A 17619-nucleotide genomic window follows, 5' to 3' on the forward strand; every position below is an offset into this window, starting at 1 on the left:
TTTATCAATAATTAATCAGTAATCAGTAGTTGCTGCATGGCCATAAGAGACCGGTGTTAATTCCTGTCTCCTGGCTCTCTCCACGCCCACGTTTGGCACAGGGGAGTGTGCGGCTTGTGAATCCCACAGTTTCTGTTGGGAACCCCTGTGATTATCCAAGTCAGCAAAAAGCCTGTAAACCTGGGGGCTCCAAGCTCTGTGTTGCCTGCAGAAACCCTAATGAGCGCTGTCTCATCCCAAAAGCCAGTCCCCAGGGAAGAGGCATTATTATTGTCAGTGAATCTTGCCCCAGGACAGTTTCTGGAAAACAAAACCAGCAAGAACAAACAAACAAACAACAGCTACAAAGAGAAAGAAGCAGCAGCTTTCTGATACTCCAACACAGTACAGCACTGCGGAATTCAAGGCATGTCATGAAGCTTCAGCGCCTTTAGTGATGATTGATTTGGTCCCACCATCCAGCAGAATACTAAGCCTGTGTGTATCCTCCTGCGATGACTTTGGAAGCTCTGTTTCCCCACTGTGGTCTTCAGTTAGATCAAAGCAGAATTCATTTTTGGGACAAAGAACTTTGTCATGCAGCTTCATGTGATAATTTGATGATTCCTCATTTATAGATAGGGCTATACAAAAAAAAAAAACCATCTCTTTCTTAGACTCTGTGCCAATGCTAACAGGCTTTTGCAGCTCCAGTCTCACAACTGAAACTCATGAAGCACCTGTTGTCCATTTTCTCTGCAGCCATTTTTCTTACTAGGGGGCTTGAAGTACATTACACTTACCCAGCACTTCACAAATCCCTGTTTTTTTTTCCAAAGATTTTTTTTTTCATGACAGCACAGTCTGCTCCTTATGATGATCTACTTTGATCTGCCTCAGAGGCTTCCTATCAGTAATTGCTGCTTTTTTCTTCTGACACAAATGCATCCAAACATTTCTTCCCAACTGCAGATATGCTAAAGCACTTCTGATAATACCGAATCTGCCGTACCTTACTCTCACTTCCATTTCTGGCAAATCCAGGCTGTAACATGACTGCAGAACTGGCATTTCTCAGCAGTTGTGTTTCCTGAATTTGAAGCAAATCAACATCAGCCACGGGATTTCTAAAGCTGTGTGAATTATCAATGACTTCCATGCTCACTTGTGGGGGGACAATGTTCACCGTCTCATTTCTCCTCTCTACAAAGCTCTAGAAATGTGACAGTTACATTGAAATCTGCTATAAAAAAATGGTATGTGCAACAAACTGCAAACAATTCACCAGCATTTTGTAAACCAGAGCATCAGTAACAGATGTACAGACCAAACAGATACTATGATAGTCAATTTTCATTTTGGTGATGTCTTGGGAAAATTACTCATGCGGAAAGATTAACATATATAGAAAGACTACAAAACCATACAGATAAGCCTATCTGAATGAAATGTTGCCACAACCTTACATACTAGTCCCCATCTTGATCTGGGGAGTAATTTAATATAATACCCTTAGCCTACTGCATTTATTGATGGCACAAACAGGGTCTGGGTTTTGTCTTGCATATATTGTTGTAGCAGCAGTCTGACTCTGCTAGTATCACCAAAGCCACACCTGAGAAACCCAGAAAGGAGCCAGGTCCATGGATCAGGGGTTGTATATGATGTCAACAGATAATGCTGGACAATTATCTTGGGCTTCATTCATACCTTAGGGAGAGAAAAGTGATTTTTTTTTGTGATACATACAGCAATATCACTAAATCTTTGTCATTTTAAAAGAATGTTTACTGAGTTTCAGGCTGGCAAAGCCACAGATTGCTAAAGAAAAGCATTTTGAAGTACATCAAAACCATAGGGGGAAAGCAAATTCCCTTCCACATAACAGCACTTCAATGCACTACACAAACCATGCTTCCCAAACCAAAAGAGAACATATCTCCTTCCACACAGCCGTAGGAAATCAGTTGTCATCTATATCAGGGATCTGGCACACTGCAGTCTTTTATCTTGTCATGTTTTACATGTTTATACATAACAGGGCAGCCTGCCAGCAGCTCAGGCCAATAACAGCAGCAATGGCTGAGCTACGAGTGGGTAGGTTTTTGCTGGAGCAGCACACGAAATAGGTATGGTGGTTTGTCAACATTCAGTTCTGAGTACTGGGGCACTTCCCACAGTGCTGATTGCCATTAAAAACACAACAAAACGGAAACGTGTGTTAGTGCCGTTTGAGCTAGAGTGCAAGGTGCTGCAGCTGACAGAAAAGCTCTCCTTATGAAGGACAGAAGCTGAGGAATCTGATTTGCATTCACATTTTGGCCCCCATCCACCATTCTTGATGGGCAAAGGAAAAACAATTCAATAAGCTCCCAAAATTCCTTTAAAGACTCAGAAAAAAAAAAAAAAAGGCCAACTCCATTTTCTATGTCTATGGCAAGTATCAGAAAATTCAGAATTAAGAAACACCAGTAAATTCAGCTCTTTCTCCTTGATGCCATATGTTAAGTAGGGTTTTCATTTTTGTTAGGTCATCCTGCTTTGCCCAGATGTTTCCTATGGATGGACTGGGTCAGTTTTTCTCACACTGTGGTCTGGGAACCAGGCATGATTCATAACTTGTTGGCACGTGGCAGACAGAACAGGCTACCAAAACTCAGCATTAAACATACATGTCTCTTTCCCTGTATGCAAGCAAGAAAATATGCAGGGTTCACAAAAGGAAACCTAACTAAGAGATAAGCCAAGGCTTTCTCTGGAGCGTTATGTAGCCCTTGGACCAGATAAAGGAGCATCAGACTATGCGGTCTCCAGGGTCCTTTCTAGAGCCAGACTTCTGTAGCCTCACAACACACCACGTGTTGGATTTGTTCCACCCAACACAGGTGTTTATACCCAGCCGGGCTCCCCCTTTTGTCACGGGGACCCAGGCCTTGCTAGGAGAGCAAGCCTTGCTTGGCACATACTGCTGACAGGAGTCAAACCAAGGTAGCTTTTACCCAACATTTCCTCAGATCTAATTACATATATGACTGTGATCCTGCTTTCCATGTAGAGAAAAACTCCCACTGATGTTAATGGGTATTTTTTCCTTAAGAAGTACCAGATACGGCCCTTAGATTACATGGAAAAATATATAATTTCGATATAAGTCAACAGCGTTTGGTTCAGCTCAGAATGCCTTGTAAGAAGAACAGGACTAAAACTCACCTCAGGGCATCCAAAGACAAAGAATGCAATTTGAAGAAAAAGTATAGGGAGCTGTAGTTACAGAAAAAATGTGTATTGTGTATTTGTATTGTGCAAGGTTTTGTTATTTGCCTAGCAGCATGACCTATTTCTCAGCATCATGTGATTTTTGTATTGGAAGACTTCTGTAAAGAAGTAGAATTCCTTTTCCAGTGGGAAAGATACAAATCTGATTTTCCTTAATTCTGCCTGATAAAATATTATAATGTAATTTTTCTTTTTTTGTATTTAAACTTCATAAGCCTTTTGAAAGCTACATATGTGTAAAGCATATGCATCTATGTATCAGTTGTTGGCAGCATGTAGCTTCATTAAGTTTTTATTCAGAAAATGTACAACATGGAGAGAAAATCCAAATTAAATTACACTTGGATTTAATATGATTTAAAGACCATCTCCCACCACAATCGTGGTTAAGCACTTATCTAAAATGAATGAAGGGAATCTAAGCCACCTTCCATGCCTCTTGACTTATGCTGGTGCCTAAGTTTTCTGCATAAATTTGGCTTAGCTGCCTGAAGTTTTTTCAATTATGCACACAGAGATGAAAATCTGTGTATGTCACTACTGGCTGAAACGATTTGGCATTCCTAAAACACTAGCATTGAGAGAAGACAAAAAAAATCACAACTGAGGCATTTAGAAAGGAGCTAGCTATACAAACTCAACAGCTTTTGAAAAGCAGGTCCCTTGAAGTATGTGCAGTTAGACACTCAAAGTCGGCAGTCCCTTCTGAGATGGTTGATATATCTGTTTTAAGCTTGTGACTTCTTCATTTCTAGTTGTATTTCTTCTAACACACTGGAAGCATCGTAATTCCAGTGATAGGGCACTTTTAAGGCTCGTATAACTCAAAAGTGACCAAATGAAAGCTGACTACACTTTCCCAAAGGAAAAAAATGCTTTGTGTGTTGAGAAATTTCAGCTCTAGCAGTAATTATTTTTCAGGCAATTGCTAGAAAGTATGTATTTGTCAAAATCATCAGTGTGACAATAGTGAGAACACAACAAAGTAGAAAAAACTAGAAATGATTATAAATGCAATGTTGAACATTTGGTAAGCTAAGAGGATATTCAGTTAGGTTGGATTTAAAATACTAACCTCTTAGATGAATTCTGTCTTTATATCTTTTGTATTACAAGCACATCAATGTGTTGTATCTGAATGGCTTTTTTTTTTTTTTTTGGTTAAGACCTCCAATTAATTAGGAAATTGGGCTTAAATTTAAGATAGGATGTGGCAGCATGAGCAAATAACGGTGTTGCTGCTAGGTCGTGCTTCTACTTGTGTGACCAATGCTGTGTACTGGCATTTGCTGGAGTGCCCCTGGATTTTGAAGACCCCATCCAGCAACCAATTCAAGCCTCCTTGACCTTTCAGCAGCTGATGCATCACGGCTCGAGCAGTGAGCATGTGGAGAACTACAAATGGTTGCCTGGCTTCTGCTCACTCCTGAAGTTAATCAGCACTTCGCGGCAGTTGACGGGAAGTAATGAGGAGCTGTCTTTGGAACGAGGTGTTGAACATGACTCAGATACAGCTCAGTATTGAAAACGAACACGGAAACATCCTCCAGCGATTTCTAACCGCGTGAGAAACCAGAATGAGATTTTTGGGGGGCTATATCGGGTGTGATGGGTACAAAAGGGATACATTTCAAAAACAAAGAGAACTAACCCCGAGTAATGTTGAAGAGAAAGTCTCTTCAGATGGAGAGGAAATCTGTATCTCGTAATTATATTCATATTTTCAGAAAAAAATTACAAGACCATTGAAGATCACTGTAAGACACTTCCCTTCCAGCAGACCCTGTAGACCAGTTCAGGTGACATGAAACAGCTGCTTTCCCGATACTCTTAGATAGGTTTCAGCCACTTTGATGTTTTAAGTGGTTTTTGCTCAATAGAAAAGACTAGTACTGCTTTATTTGAAATCTTGCTTCATGCACACAGTGAGCATTGCTTCTGTGGAACAGCTCATTTTAAGCCTGGGGATGATAATAGATGAACATCAGGACATTTGCTCTCAGTTTCACTCCATGGTAATGGTCAGCAATTTACAGAGCTGTCAGTAACTCAGAAAGAGAAGATGCTGCTTGCCAGTAAGATGTCAGAGTGCAGTCGCGTAGGAAGGTGGAAATAAATTTCTTGGCAAACTTTACAGATGCTACTTTATTTTTTATTTTTTATTTTAATGCTGTTTCTATATTCACCATTTCTATTCCCAAACTTTAAATATATTTTATTTTCTTTCTCTCCCTATCTCTCAGGCTAAAATATCCCCTCCACATTCAGATCTCAGTTCTGATAATTTGATTGTTATATACACAATGCTCATATAGACTTCAAAGGACATTACAAGCACATAAGGACTGCAAAGTGGTATTGCCAAAGTATGATAAAAGTAGGGTATTTTCACTTTTCTGTAGTTAAAATTTGGGTGGAGCAGAAACAGGGTCAGGCAAGCTTAACTGTCTTCCTGTTAGTGATACAATCTGAAAAGTCTTCTGACTGAAGAAATTAGGTTTTTACAATTAAACTGTCACAAGCTACTTCTCTTAGATCATTTCCTTGAATGAGCCTTTGTTATCTGGAAACAAACTTGTGAGGTACACTAAAAGTTCACGCAAGGGAAAAACAGAAGCTGTGCAACACCCCCATTTTCTCCATCCTCGTGCAAAACCAGATGTAGCACAAAGCCAAGCTGCAATCACCTGTGTACTACTACCACAGACAACGAAGACAAACAGGAGGCTCAGCACTGGAACCCTCAGAGGAATGGTAGATTGCTTCTGTTTCGAGCTACACAGGAGACTGCAATCATCTGCGATGTTGTTCGGGAGTCACGGAGGCTGCTTTAATTTATGGCAGCCTACTATAAAAATACAGCAGGACAGGAGACTGGCCGAAGATTTTGTGATTGGACAAGCCGGCATGGGCTGAGCAGCACTAGATAAGGCTGGTCAGAACTGCCAGCAAGAGGCTGAGCTGGGGGAGGAGATATCAAAAGAGGGAGAGAAGAGAAAGCTACGTACGCACCTGACCTAGGGCAAAATCTCTGCCTCGTACTAGAATCCACACTCAACTGGAAACCGGTAGCGAGTCCTGCGATAGTAAAAGCACAGCAATTAAAGGATTTAATGGCACCTCGAGTAAACACAGGACATGAATATTTAGATATCACTTGCGTGTACTTTTCTAAAGTAGATCCTGTTACTACGTTCTGAATGTCATAGACTGCAGGTGAAAGAGGGGAACATTCAGAACCTAAGCAAACGATAAAAATGCTTTTTTTCCCCCCCCCCCCCCCCCCCAAGATCTCCCATGCCTGCTGAGGATAGCATGTTTTATTCTGATGATCTGGAGTGCATTATGACCACTGTTTTTCAGCATTACTGCCTCATGCTAGCCTCCTCAAAATCCCCATTCTGGAACCAAACGAACTGATTTCAGAGGTAATGAACGCTCACAATTTCATTTAAAAGGCTCTGAGAGTTGCAAGCCGTCATTACCTTGAAAAGCAAAACCAGTTTAATAGAGGCATCAGGAAGGCTTTGGGAGGATAACCTCAGGTACTGGTATTTCAAACCGGTGTCCCAGCTGCAAAGGCTTTAGGGCAGGTTCGTGACTTCCACTGCACCGGGAGGGAGGAGGAAGAGGGGAGGAAGAGGGGAGGAAGAGGGGAGGAAGAGCTCCCTGCTCGGGGCTACTTGTGGGGGGGCTCATGGAGCTCTGTTTTTTGGTCCAGGACCGAGGGAGCTGTCATGGCCCCGTACTGCTGCATCCTGATGAGAGTGGGCGAGGGTCTGAACAAAAATGCTCCTTTGTGAGATTTTCTTTTTCTTATGAAGAGACGTCCCAACCTGCACTCCTTTTAGTCTACCGTGCTGTGGTGGGACCGGGACACAAAGACATTGTCGCTCTAGAGCGTTACATCTTCTTAAATCTTCCATTTTTCGGTGCGCGGTGACCACCCCCAATTCCTCCCTTTTTCCCCTCAGTTCGCAGCCGGAGCCGGGCCGTCACCTGCCGGCGGCGTGCCCCTCACCGGCCCCTCACGGCGCCGAGCCCGCCCCGCCGGGCCCTACCGGCCCCGACCCCGCTCTCCCCTCGGGGCTCCCGGGGCGGGGGCGCTCCCCCTGGCGGCCGCCCCCGCCCCCGACCTTCCTCCTCCTCCTCCTCCTCCTCCTCCTCCTCCTCCTCCTCCTCCGCCCGGCTTCTCCTGCCCCCAGCGGCCCGGGAGGAACTGAACGGGCGCCGCACAGGAAGTAGCGGCTGCGGGGAGCGGCGGCGCCAGCTGGGGCTGCGGCGCTCCATGAGACCAGGCTCCCGCAGCCGCCCGGCCCCGCTCTTCCCCGCCTCCCGGCACCGGCACCAGCGGCCGAGCCCGGGGGCTGGAGCCGGAGGCTGAGTGAGCCGGCCGCAGGCGGCCCCGGCTTCTTCCCGAGGAGGCGGCGGGGAACGCAGGTCGGTGCTGGGCTGGGGAGGGGGGTGCCGTGCCGTGCCGAGCCGGGCTGAGCCGTGCCAGCGCCCCCACCCCGCTGCCGGTGCTGGCGGCTCCCCCCCCCCCCCCCCCCCCCCCGCCAGGCCCCAGCGCCGCTGCTGCTGCGGCGGAGACAGCGGGAGCCGCGCCGGGCCCGGCTCGGTCCGGTGGGGTGGGGGGAAAGGGGGCACCCTTGGGTGTGGGGGGGCACCCTTGGGTGGGGGGGGCACCCTTGGGTGTGGGGGGACACCCTGAGGTGGAGGGGGGGGGCAGCCTTTGTGCGGGGGTGGCCGCTTTGCGGTGTTGCCCCCCGCCTCCCTCCCCCCCCGGGAGTGCGGAGGGTGGGCGAAAAGTGAGGGAGCAGCCGTGGAAATGCGATGGTGTGGGCAGGGGGAGACCCGCTTGCGAGGGCAAGATGGAGAAGAGCAGACCCTATCGATCGGGGAGGGTGAGCCCGGTAGGATGTTGCTGTGCCCGGGTGCTGCCCTGGTGATGCTGATGGGTTTAATCAGCCGCTAACCTGACGTGCGGGCATCCGAAGCGATAAGCACGTTGGTTATCCCCCTGTAGCTTTTAATGCCCTGTGTTTAAAGGCAACTTAAGTGCTGAGGCAGAGCGCTACCTGCTTGACACCTCACCCTGTGTTCATCTCTGGTGTGCCCTCCTCTGTGAGCCTTCCTCTCCCGCCCTCGGTCCGGCGGCGAGCGGCTGCGCAGCAAGCACGGGGCAGAGTTTGCAGTGATCTTGGGGCTCTTTCTTCAAAGCAATAATAATCTCATTAGCTCAACCTGTGCCTCACGTTATCAAACTCATTGATTCCAAGTCCAATATAAACTTAACGGCCTTTCCCCCCCCCTCTCCTGCGCTGAGGGGAAGAGGCAAGGGTCCAAGATCATGAGTTTGCCCTGGGAGAATTGCTGATAGGTACGAGCGTGTTTGGAGGTAAAGTGGCAAGCGCTCCACTCGTCCTGGCGGTGTTCCTGGTGCTCAACTCAAGCACTGCTACCTCTTCCCCTCTGCACTTGAGGCTCTTTGTTTGAACTACAGGTCACTGGGTGAAGTTCAACATAATCACAGATAGGTATGTGTATTTTATGTGTTCTTAAGTTTGGTTCTATCAGCAGTAGCACCCATACAGTCATTTGTTTTAAGACCGCAGCTGGATACGAGGTGATGGAGTATAACGGAGCTGTAGCCTGCGGTGAACTCGCTTTGCTGCTGCGAGTGCTGGGCTGGTACAAAGCTCCTTGCAGTGTGAACAATTCCAGGCCCTTGGCTTTTAAACATGAATGTCCTGGTCTTTCTTGTCACTTCCACAAGAACCTTGGGTTTTGGTTCCCTTTTTGTGCTCTAGTCCTTCCCCTTAACTGTTTGTTACTGAACCTTCAGTACTAAAGTTAGGTGCATTAAATTCAGTACCTTTGTTCAACTTTATTTAAAGACAATCTTAAGTACTCTAAGGAACTTTTATTATCCCTTTCTGTCTTTAACTTCCACCTTCACCTCTCCGCCCCCTGCCCACGCTTAATTGGAGGAAGCAGGGTAGAGAACAGTGGGTCTCCAAATATAGCTTGAATTCAACAAGCACTGGGAGAACGCCTGACCAGACGGTCTGCGCTGCGCACGACTGAAGCGGCAGCACCACTCACCAGAACTTTGTTCTGTGGTTTAGCAGCGCCTCGCGCATAGCTCAGGCACGGCCTTGCTCGAGAGTGCCTGAGTTGTACCTGACAAGTGCTGAAAGCAGACCTGGCTGCAGCGGACGTGGTGTTGAGCAGAAGTAAGGGTGCTATTTACTTTTCCCTGTTTAATTCTTTCACCCCCAAAGAGGTGTATAAACAAATAGGACAAAATTCTGTTTACAGTTACGTGGAGCTCTGCTAGCGCCAAGTGTGCGTCCTTTTTCCAGCAGGAGCAGGAATGCTTTCTGCCTGGTATTAATCTTCTTACGAAATGAAACTATTGCATAGTCCTGTGCTAGCTTAAGTTTGTGTTTTTTTTTTTTTTTTTAATTTCTTTCTGCTTCTGTTTGTAGAAAGATGCATTGTTTTCAAATCCTAAATGATGTTTTGCATACTTGAGAAACTATTACGGAATGATTGGATTTGAGGCTTACTTTTTATGGGGAATTGGTGTGAATAAAGTATTGCTGGTAACTGAAATGAGTTCACCTATACTAAATCTATGATAGCTATAAATTACTGTGGGCTACTTTTATGCTTTATAGAAATACAAAAACCCCAACAGGGGTTGCATTCAGTCTTGCTCCTTTGGCTTATGAGAACATAAATCTTGTTAGCAATGGCCAAGGTCCTGACAAATGTAATTGGCATCTGCAATGGCTAATAATGCCTTGTTCTTTCAGTGCTTTTTGAGTGTTAATGCTGATTATTGGTGGCTGTGCGATAGTCTGCTTATAGTCAGTGCTTGAACAAAGAAGAGGTGATTGGTACCTTGAATATTACTAGAAATGACAAAACGTGAATGGAACCATAAATCTTATTGCATCCTGGACTGTTCCGCTACCTTCTGGTGCCGAGCCCCTGGTAAGGATTCTCTGTCTACACTTGCATTTCAGGCTAACGTCAGGAAACTTTGGCTTGTGGTTAGTTCTTAATAAGCAATCGATATCATCTTTTGAAGTAAAACTAAAAGGGAGGGGATGTGAAGGCGTTAGAAGGTGTTATCCAATTTTCTTGCTTAACTATGAGCAGAAGAAACAGAAATTCCCAGGCCTCTGCAGTGTATGTGATGAAGACATTCTTAAAAGTGTTGCGTTAAAATCACTTTGCCGTCCGATAGGTGCTCTGTGGGGATTCTAGATGTGAGTCAGCACCCGAGATGGGGACCGATTAGAGGCAGGACACAGGCACCAACAGGTGAGATCCAGATGATCTCTGAGGTGCTTTGGGGCACCAGCAAATGAAGCAATAATCTCTGCTTCCTGTTTTGGGGTGTTAATTGCAGAAGTCCAAATTGAAAATGGCTCAGAAGGAAACAAACCCTTGGTTTACGTAGTTCTGATGCTCCTGAAATCAGCGCATACTTACGATTTACCAGTAAAAGGTTCTTGTGCCTTTGAGTTTGGATGTGTTCAGGAGTGTGCGAGACGTGACAGTGGTGAGAAGCCGGGCGCTTACAGCTGCTACGGACAAGTCATAGCAAAAATGAAAGAAACGTACGTCTCGTTTGTGAAGACCAATCTGTGAGCACTGCTTTCGGACCCAGTCCTTCACCACAGCACCTTGTTCTGCTGTGTCTTTATCTGTCGCTATCTAAGCCTACAGGAGGTAGACAGCGAGACTGTGTGGTTTAGTAGACGGGAGGCAGGAGGTTTGGGTTCATCTGTGCCCAGGTGAGGTTTCTGTATTGTAAAAAGGAACTGAGAGCCAGGGTGACTCTTTTTCCACCCCAGGTCTGTCAAACTGAACTTTTTCAATAGGAGAGGGCAGCGACCAGCCAGGCTGGGATATTCTGGTGCGTTACCAAGGCAGTGCTGGGTGAAGGTTATGGTACCTTCTGGAGAAGAGGGAAGGAAAGCCGTATCAATGCTACGTATAGCTCAAGCCATGTGAGGATACAGCCCATCAGGCTGCTGGACAAAAGAGTGTATTGTTCTCACTTTTCTGTTTCATTCCTCTGTTTTATGAAGAAGTTGTTGCAGTTCTGGCACCCTGACCTTTCCCTGAAGTTGTTGACCTCTACCTGAAATAAACCTGGGGGAAAGCTTGGACTTGTTACGTCTCCTTGCTGTGTGCTACTGGTGCTTGTGTTGCTTTTTTGTCTCTTATTTCCTCTTTGCTGTTCTCAGGCATGCAACTTCTAATGTGCATTTTGTAGAGGGAGAGCATAATTTTGGGTTACTGATTGCCCTGGGAACCAGGGAACCTGGGACTTGGGCTTTGTGAGACCTACTAGTGCAATGCTGACTTTTTTTGTGTACCTGTAGGTGCCAATTCCTTGGTAGGGAGCTAAGATGAAGTAGTAGCAGAAGGGAATAAACTTTCTGCTGCATCTTGGATGGGGAATGAAAGCCAGTGTACTGACTAGTCCTAGTACTATTATTTGTCTTGCAGTGGTATCAATAACGCGTTGTTTGCTTTCCAAACAAAAGATGTGGTCTGTGTCCCACGGATCCTTTGAAACTTTTTGTAGTGGAAACAGTAGTTCTCATGGCCAGCCTTGGTGCGGTCCTGTTGTCTAATTGTGACTACCGCTGTTGTTTGAGACTGCTTGAAAAAATGCTTGTCCTTGAAGGAGGTGTTGAGCTCCTAGTGGTTCATGAGAATGAAGGGGCACGTAGATTCCCTGTACGTTTGGAGTGCAACAGTTTAAAGAAAAGAACATTACAAAGGAAGAGGTGGATCAGAGTGTATGTTCAAACACTTTCAATCCAACTCCTCCTCTGTATTTGTATCTGTGGAAGAGCTGTTTAAAACCTTCAGAATGTTTCTGCCTTGGTGTTTAGAGCTCTGCAGTGGTCAGGTTTAAGTAGTACGCCCCTGGCCCCTCTCCGTGTGTAGCACCTCTTCTCCATGCTGACAGGCGCTCTCGTTTGCTGTAAAGGAAATGGGATTTCAGCACAATTTTTAGTATTCTGTTTTTTTTCTTTCTGTTATTGTTCATGTGCGTTAGCATTACTTAGGTAATTATAGTGTGTTTGGTAGGAGTCCTGACAGCCTAAACTGAGTTCTTTGTCAAAAATGTAATGTTTCCCTTTTAATTAAGAAAGACTAGAACCAGCACCTGAATCTATTAATTAAATAGTCAAAGTTGATATCTATTTAGGATGTATTAGTGAGCAAAACAAAATGCATTTCTCACTGAAATATTGCCCAGAGTAAATGAGCTTCTGTGAGGCTTTTCTGTGGTGGCAAAAAAAAAAAAAATCTGTTGGTACTGCATCTGTCGCAGATGCGTGGTCGTGCAAAATTCATGTGAAATCTTTCCAAATTCTATGGGACTCAAAACAATAGGCACTATTTCTTCCTCAGAGCTCTTCAGAAATGTTAAATAATCCTTGTGACAGCCCTGTGAAGTGGGCATTGTGGTAATTTTTTAATGGATGGCAAAACAATTAATCGGCATTGTCTCCATCTGTATGGTGGCAGTGGGGTTTTTCACAGTGCCCGAGGCCTGGCCTGCTGCTGCTGAAACTTGCAGCCCCGTTAGCAAGGGGTGGCTCAGTCGCATCTTTCTGCTTTTTCCCCTGCTGCAGTAGTGCTGATGAGAACTTCTCGCAGGTGTGGTCGTCGTCAGCATGCAGGTGCGTACCTCAGGATGGTCCCTGCGTGTCCTCACGTGGGAGAGGAATTTCATGTCTTCTATGGTTTTCCGGCCAGCATCGCTTCTTGGAGGAGAGGCGTGCAGAGCTGTTGGCTGTGCTGGCATCTGTAGAAGTTACAGTTTGTCTGCCTGGAAAAGCAGCGTTGCTCGAATCGACTTAGTGCAAGTTTGTTCATCCGTGGGATGAGGTCCTGGTAGAGCTCTTCCTGCTGGGCTCCTGCCAGGCTGGCCTTGCGCAGGGTTACCTGCTGCCTCGAGGCTGGGCTCTCCAGTCCCTCTGATCTGAAAAAGCTGCAGATGCTGCTGTTTCCTTCGCTATGTGAACCCCGGGGGTATCGGTAAGGTGAAAGAGGTCTGGGTCAGCTGGACCAGAACTTCCCGTTCCGGGTGCTGTATCCGTGCTGTTCCAGGTCACGCCAGCATCTCAGCCTTTCTTTGCAGCCTGGCTTTGGTTGCTGAGATGTCTCTCTCTCTTCTCCTCCACCATTGCTGCACCATGTAACCCTTCCAGGAGTTGTAAATGCCACAGCAGATGGCTTGGGGAGGCAGTATCTGTAATTACTGTTGCAAGATTTGCCTAAGCTTGACTCTGTACAAAGAACGCCTTTTTTTTTTTTTCCCCTAGAGATTCAAAGTTGTCGGTACTGCAAATGCAGATTTGGTCTTTTCAGGGGAACACGATAGTTGAAATGTATGTGTTATGTGCTGATTCAAAAATGTTCTGCCTTTCCTCGTAACGTAATTCGTATGATGGTTTAGTGTTAGCAGTTTTCAGTCTTCTCCTGCTGGGTCAGGTTTCAGGTTCCTGGTAGTGTTGTAGGCTGGACTGCTTATGGACCCAAATTTTGATAATGGGTGACACACCGTTAAATAACACAGCCAGAATCAGTTTATTAGATAAAGGTGGATTTTTAAACCCATTAGCTTGACTGGTAGTGTTACACAGGTTGCAGTGGTAATGTCGTTCCTTCTCCCTGCTGACCAGAGACGCGTGGCTATATGGTTGACCTGTGCATCTTTAATACCTAATGCAAGTCTTTTTGTCTCCCAGTTGCAGCTGTGATTGATTGATCCCATGCCTTGCATGCATGGGGGGCTCTTCCAAGGGCTCCCTTGCTCCAGGCACCTTCCTGCAGTCCTGGGCTCCCTACCAGGGTGTCTGAGCAGAGCTACTCCTCACTCAACACTCTGGTGCCCATGGCCCTTGGTTTATTGACTGTATAGCCAGTCTAAACGTTAAATTGGAGTTAGAAGAGGGATGAATCCAAAGGAGAAGAGAGGTTTTCATTTCTTCAGTTCAGTTAAGGTGCTGTAAGCAAAAGCGTGCAGGCCTGCTGAACAGCGTTTTATTTCCTTCTGGTTTTCACAGCAGAGGGTGACAGCTCTGGTTCCTCCAACAGCTTCCTGGGGATGCTCACAGGTCAGAGCTGGAGTCCCTCCTTTCCTAGGGAGCGTGACGATCTGGTCAATGTTTCAGAGATTTTTAAAATTCACCTTGTCTGTAAAATACTTCTGGCTAAAATTTTAAGCAGCAGTTAGAATTTGGACCAGATTCCAGATCCTGCTAGTGTTCTTTTTCTGTTTGTTTATCACTGGAATCATGGAATCAAGGTGGTTTTTGGTATTTTTTTTAATTATTTTTTTTATTACTATTTTACTTGTCCTTAGCTTTCCTGGCCACCCACTGGCAAGCTTTTCTTGAAGGAACAGAGTCCCATGTCTTCAGTAGTCTCTGTTCATAACTAACTCTTTTGAAACTTGTAAATGTTTTTCTTGTTGAATTTGTGTGTGGCGTCCCTCTGTGGAGAGGGCAGCTCTTTGAAAATAGATGTTTCGTTTACAGCTAGCACTGTGACAAGAACGTTTTTACGAGCTTTCTTAAGACTTGAGATTGCGTAAGCTGAAATGTAATGTACCCTAAGTAATGTAGTTTGATTTTTGTCTCCTCAGGTTCAGTTGTTTTTGATGGTGGAAACTGAGCTGGCTAGCTTAACTTTCCAGTTGCATTTTCCCCAATGTCTGTCTTTGATGATGGTTCAAGACCTATCACCACCAAATGCTGCTGGACTCCTTGCAAGCCTTCCTACCCAAATACCTGACCAGAAAACAATCGATGAGCTCCCTCCTTCTGCACACCCAGAAAGTACTGAGTTCGCATGCCTTTCCTTAAAGCCATACAGCAGTATGTCTTAAGCTGAGCTCCAAAGGCAGGAGCACTCCTCCTGCCCTATGGATCGCTGGATGCTGGGAGGCTGTGCAGCAGCGGGGTCACAGTATAGGATCACAGAATATTCTGAGTTGGAAGGGACCCGTGAGGATCATTGGGTCCAGCTCCTGGCTCCATGTGGGACCAGCCACAAATCAAATTGTATGCTTGCCATGGTCCTCTGCTCTTCCCCGGCTATTATGTGCTGGCCTCTGCAAGGGATGTATTGAGTCTGGGTGGATCTTGGCTATGACCTGGTGTAGATATGCCTGTTTTCTACCTGGATCGTGCTCAGCCCAAGAAAGCGCATTCAGCCTTGCATTTGAAATTAAAACTTTGATCAAAATGGCATTTCTTCAACTTGCTTCTTGCAGCTGAGGCGATGGCTGTGAGCTGAGCACTGTAACTTTATTCATGAGAGAGGCTTTGAAGCATAGTCTTAGAATGAAGATGTCAGCTAAACATATATGTATGCTTATGCTATTAGATGTGTACAGTTAACAAGCAAGCTTTCCTGTGCATGTAGAGAAACCCTCTTGATGATAGTTTTCTTTTTCTTTAATCTATAAACTTTTGCCAGCAACTAACTACCTGAAAGGAAGGTGTGGGGAGCTGGGAATTGGCCTCTTCTCCCAGATAAGTAGTGATAGGACTAGAGGGAATAGCCTCAAGTTGCGTCAGGGGAGGTTTAGGTTAGAAACTGAGACATTTCTTCTCAGAAAAGCAGTCAGGCACTTGGGACGGGTTGCCCAGGGAGGTGGTGGAGTCACCGTCCCTGGGGGTGTTCAAGGAAAGGCTGGACGTGGTGCTTAGGGACATGGTTTAGTGGGTGACATTGGTGGTAGGGGGATGGTTGGACCAGGTGATCTTGGAGGTCTCTTCCAACATTAATGATTATGTGATTTTAAGGAATTAAGCTTTACTGGCTGAAGAGTTTCATTTTAGTCTGTGTATTATAGGTTTTGTTGGGTTTTCAGTAGCAATATTATGCTGGCCAACGAGAACTGACCTAGGTGGTGCTGATATTAAATGGAATTTTTTGTAGCAGCTTGGAAAGTAGGCTTTGTAGCTTTCCAGGATTCAAAGGTATTAATAGCTGTACTGGAAAAAAAAAAAAAAAAAGGCAGGTTTCCTTGGTTTGCTGTATACGGGCACTCACAGCATCATCTTCATTATATTTCACAGTAAAAGCCAGGTAGACAGTGTTCATTGTCACTGAAATAATAGGACCTGCTGTATGCAACCTGTTTTGAGCCTTACTTCTTTAAAGTAACATGCCTGTATTTTTCTCGAAGCAATATAATCTCTTCCTTTCTTTTCCTCTTGTGACATTTTTTTTTTTAATATGCTAAACATTAAACATTTTCCACAAGTGCAGGGATCTCGGTTTCTTCAAGCTCCCTGGCTCTCAGTAAGCACCCATATGGTAGGTCGATGTTTGAAGGTTGAACCTTTGCTTTTCTTTGAAGGCACTGCGAGTGGGAAGGCAGTGCTTTACATTCGTCTGCACTAGTTCTTCAGACACCAATTTAAAGGCTGCCTTGATGGATCCCAAAGGAAGACATGAACCACCAGGAAGAGTTATCCGTGGATAGCTTGGCTTGCTGTGCCTGAGAAAGGAAGAGGAGGAGTTTTTGTTTGAGGGAAACAGTCAAAAGCTTTACAGCTCTTGGCATTGCATTTGAAATTAATGCTGGTTGCTCTTCACACCCACAACTGCTGCGAACGAAGGAACATCCGTTGAGGACATGATTGGGTTTATAGCATCGGAGTGAAGGAACGTCCAAAGAGAACGTGGGTTTAGGATTGGCTTAACACGTGTTTCCTTAGTCGATTTATTTTGATTAAAATCTTTGCGTAGATGGCTTTTTTAACTGAATATTTAAGCAAGTTGAAAGCAGGCATTTTACTGTCTCTCTTTAATTTGTGCTTGGTTTAGCTTTTTTTTTTTTTTTTGAAAAGATAGTGCTCTCATCCTCCTTCAAGAAAAAGTGGATTTAAGTTGTTTGGAAAAAAATGCCTACTATATTGTAACTCTGACAAGGAGGCACGTGGGTTAGGTAAAGAAACTGCTGGCTTTTAAAGGGATGGGCTCAGGCCAAAAAGTTTTGAGAATGGCCTAAATCACGCTGTGCGGTTTGTAAGCTCCCTTTATGACCCTTACGCACATTGTGTTCTAAGTGTGAGCCTAGCAGTGTTACGTAGATGCTTTCACTGGCTGACCTAAAATAACCAACTTAAGATTTCCTTTGTGATTTTTTTGTCTTTTCCCCTCCTGCAACAGGCCTGTCCTTTTTGAATTGGTCGGTGTTACCTTTCCTGAGCTCTGGCTGCACAAAGAGGGCACAGAGCCATACTACCATGTGTTCAGGTTTCTGCCTGACCTGGCAGCACGATGTGGGGCCGAGGAGCAGGG

At 45.4% G+C, this 17619-nt stretch overlaps 1 protein-coding gene and 1 long non-coding RNA gene across 4 annotated transcripts in view; one reads left to right on the forward strand and one right to left on the reverse strand.

Moving 5' to 3' along the window:
* Positions 1 to 7371, reverse strand: part of LOC106036062 (uncharacterized) — a 37335-nt gene extending 29964 nt beyond the window's left edge. Inside the window, exons 1-2 of the long non-coding RNA XR_010825742.1 lie at positions 6741 to 7371; positions 6268 to 6333 (exon numbers count right to left, since the gene is read on the reverse strand). This is a non-coding gene — a long non-coding RNA (uncharacterized lncRNA). The remainder of the gene's footprint in view (positions 1 to 6267; positions 6334 to 6740) is intronic.
* A 105-nt stretch (positions 7372 to 7476) lies between these two features.
* The window catches only part of AGPAT3 (1-acylglycerol-3-phosphate O-acyltransferase 3), a 91551-nt gene continuing 81408 nt past the window's right edge, over positions 7477 to 17619 (forward strand). For 2 of the 3 annotated variants that reach the window (XM_048065826.2, XM_048065828.2), the window contains exon 1: positions 7478 to 7695. The gene's annotated coding sequence lies outside the window, so the exon portion shown is untranslated. Of the gene's footprint in view, positions 7696 to 17619 lie in introns of all 3 variants that reach the window. The other variant, XM_066979694.1, reaches the window with a different exon arrangement.

This window comes from Anser cygnoides, chromosome 1 (genome assembly GCF_040182565.1).
Source record: "Anser cygnoides isolate HZ-2024a breed goose chromosome 1, Taihu_goose_T2T_genome, whole genome shotgun sequence".
Classification (NCBI taxonomy): domain Eukaryota; kingdom Metazoa; phylum Chordata; class Aves; order Anseriformes; family Anatidae; genus Anser; species Anser cygnoides.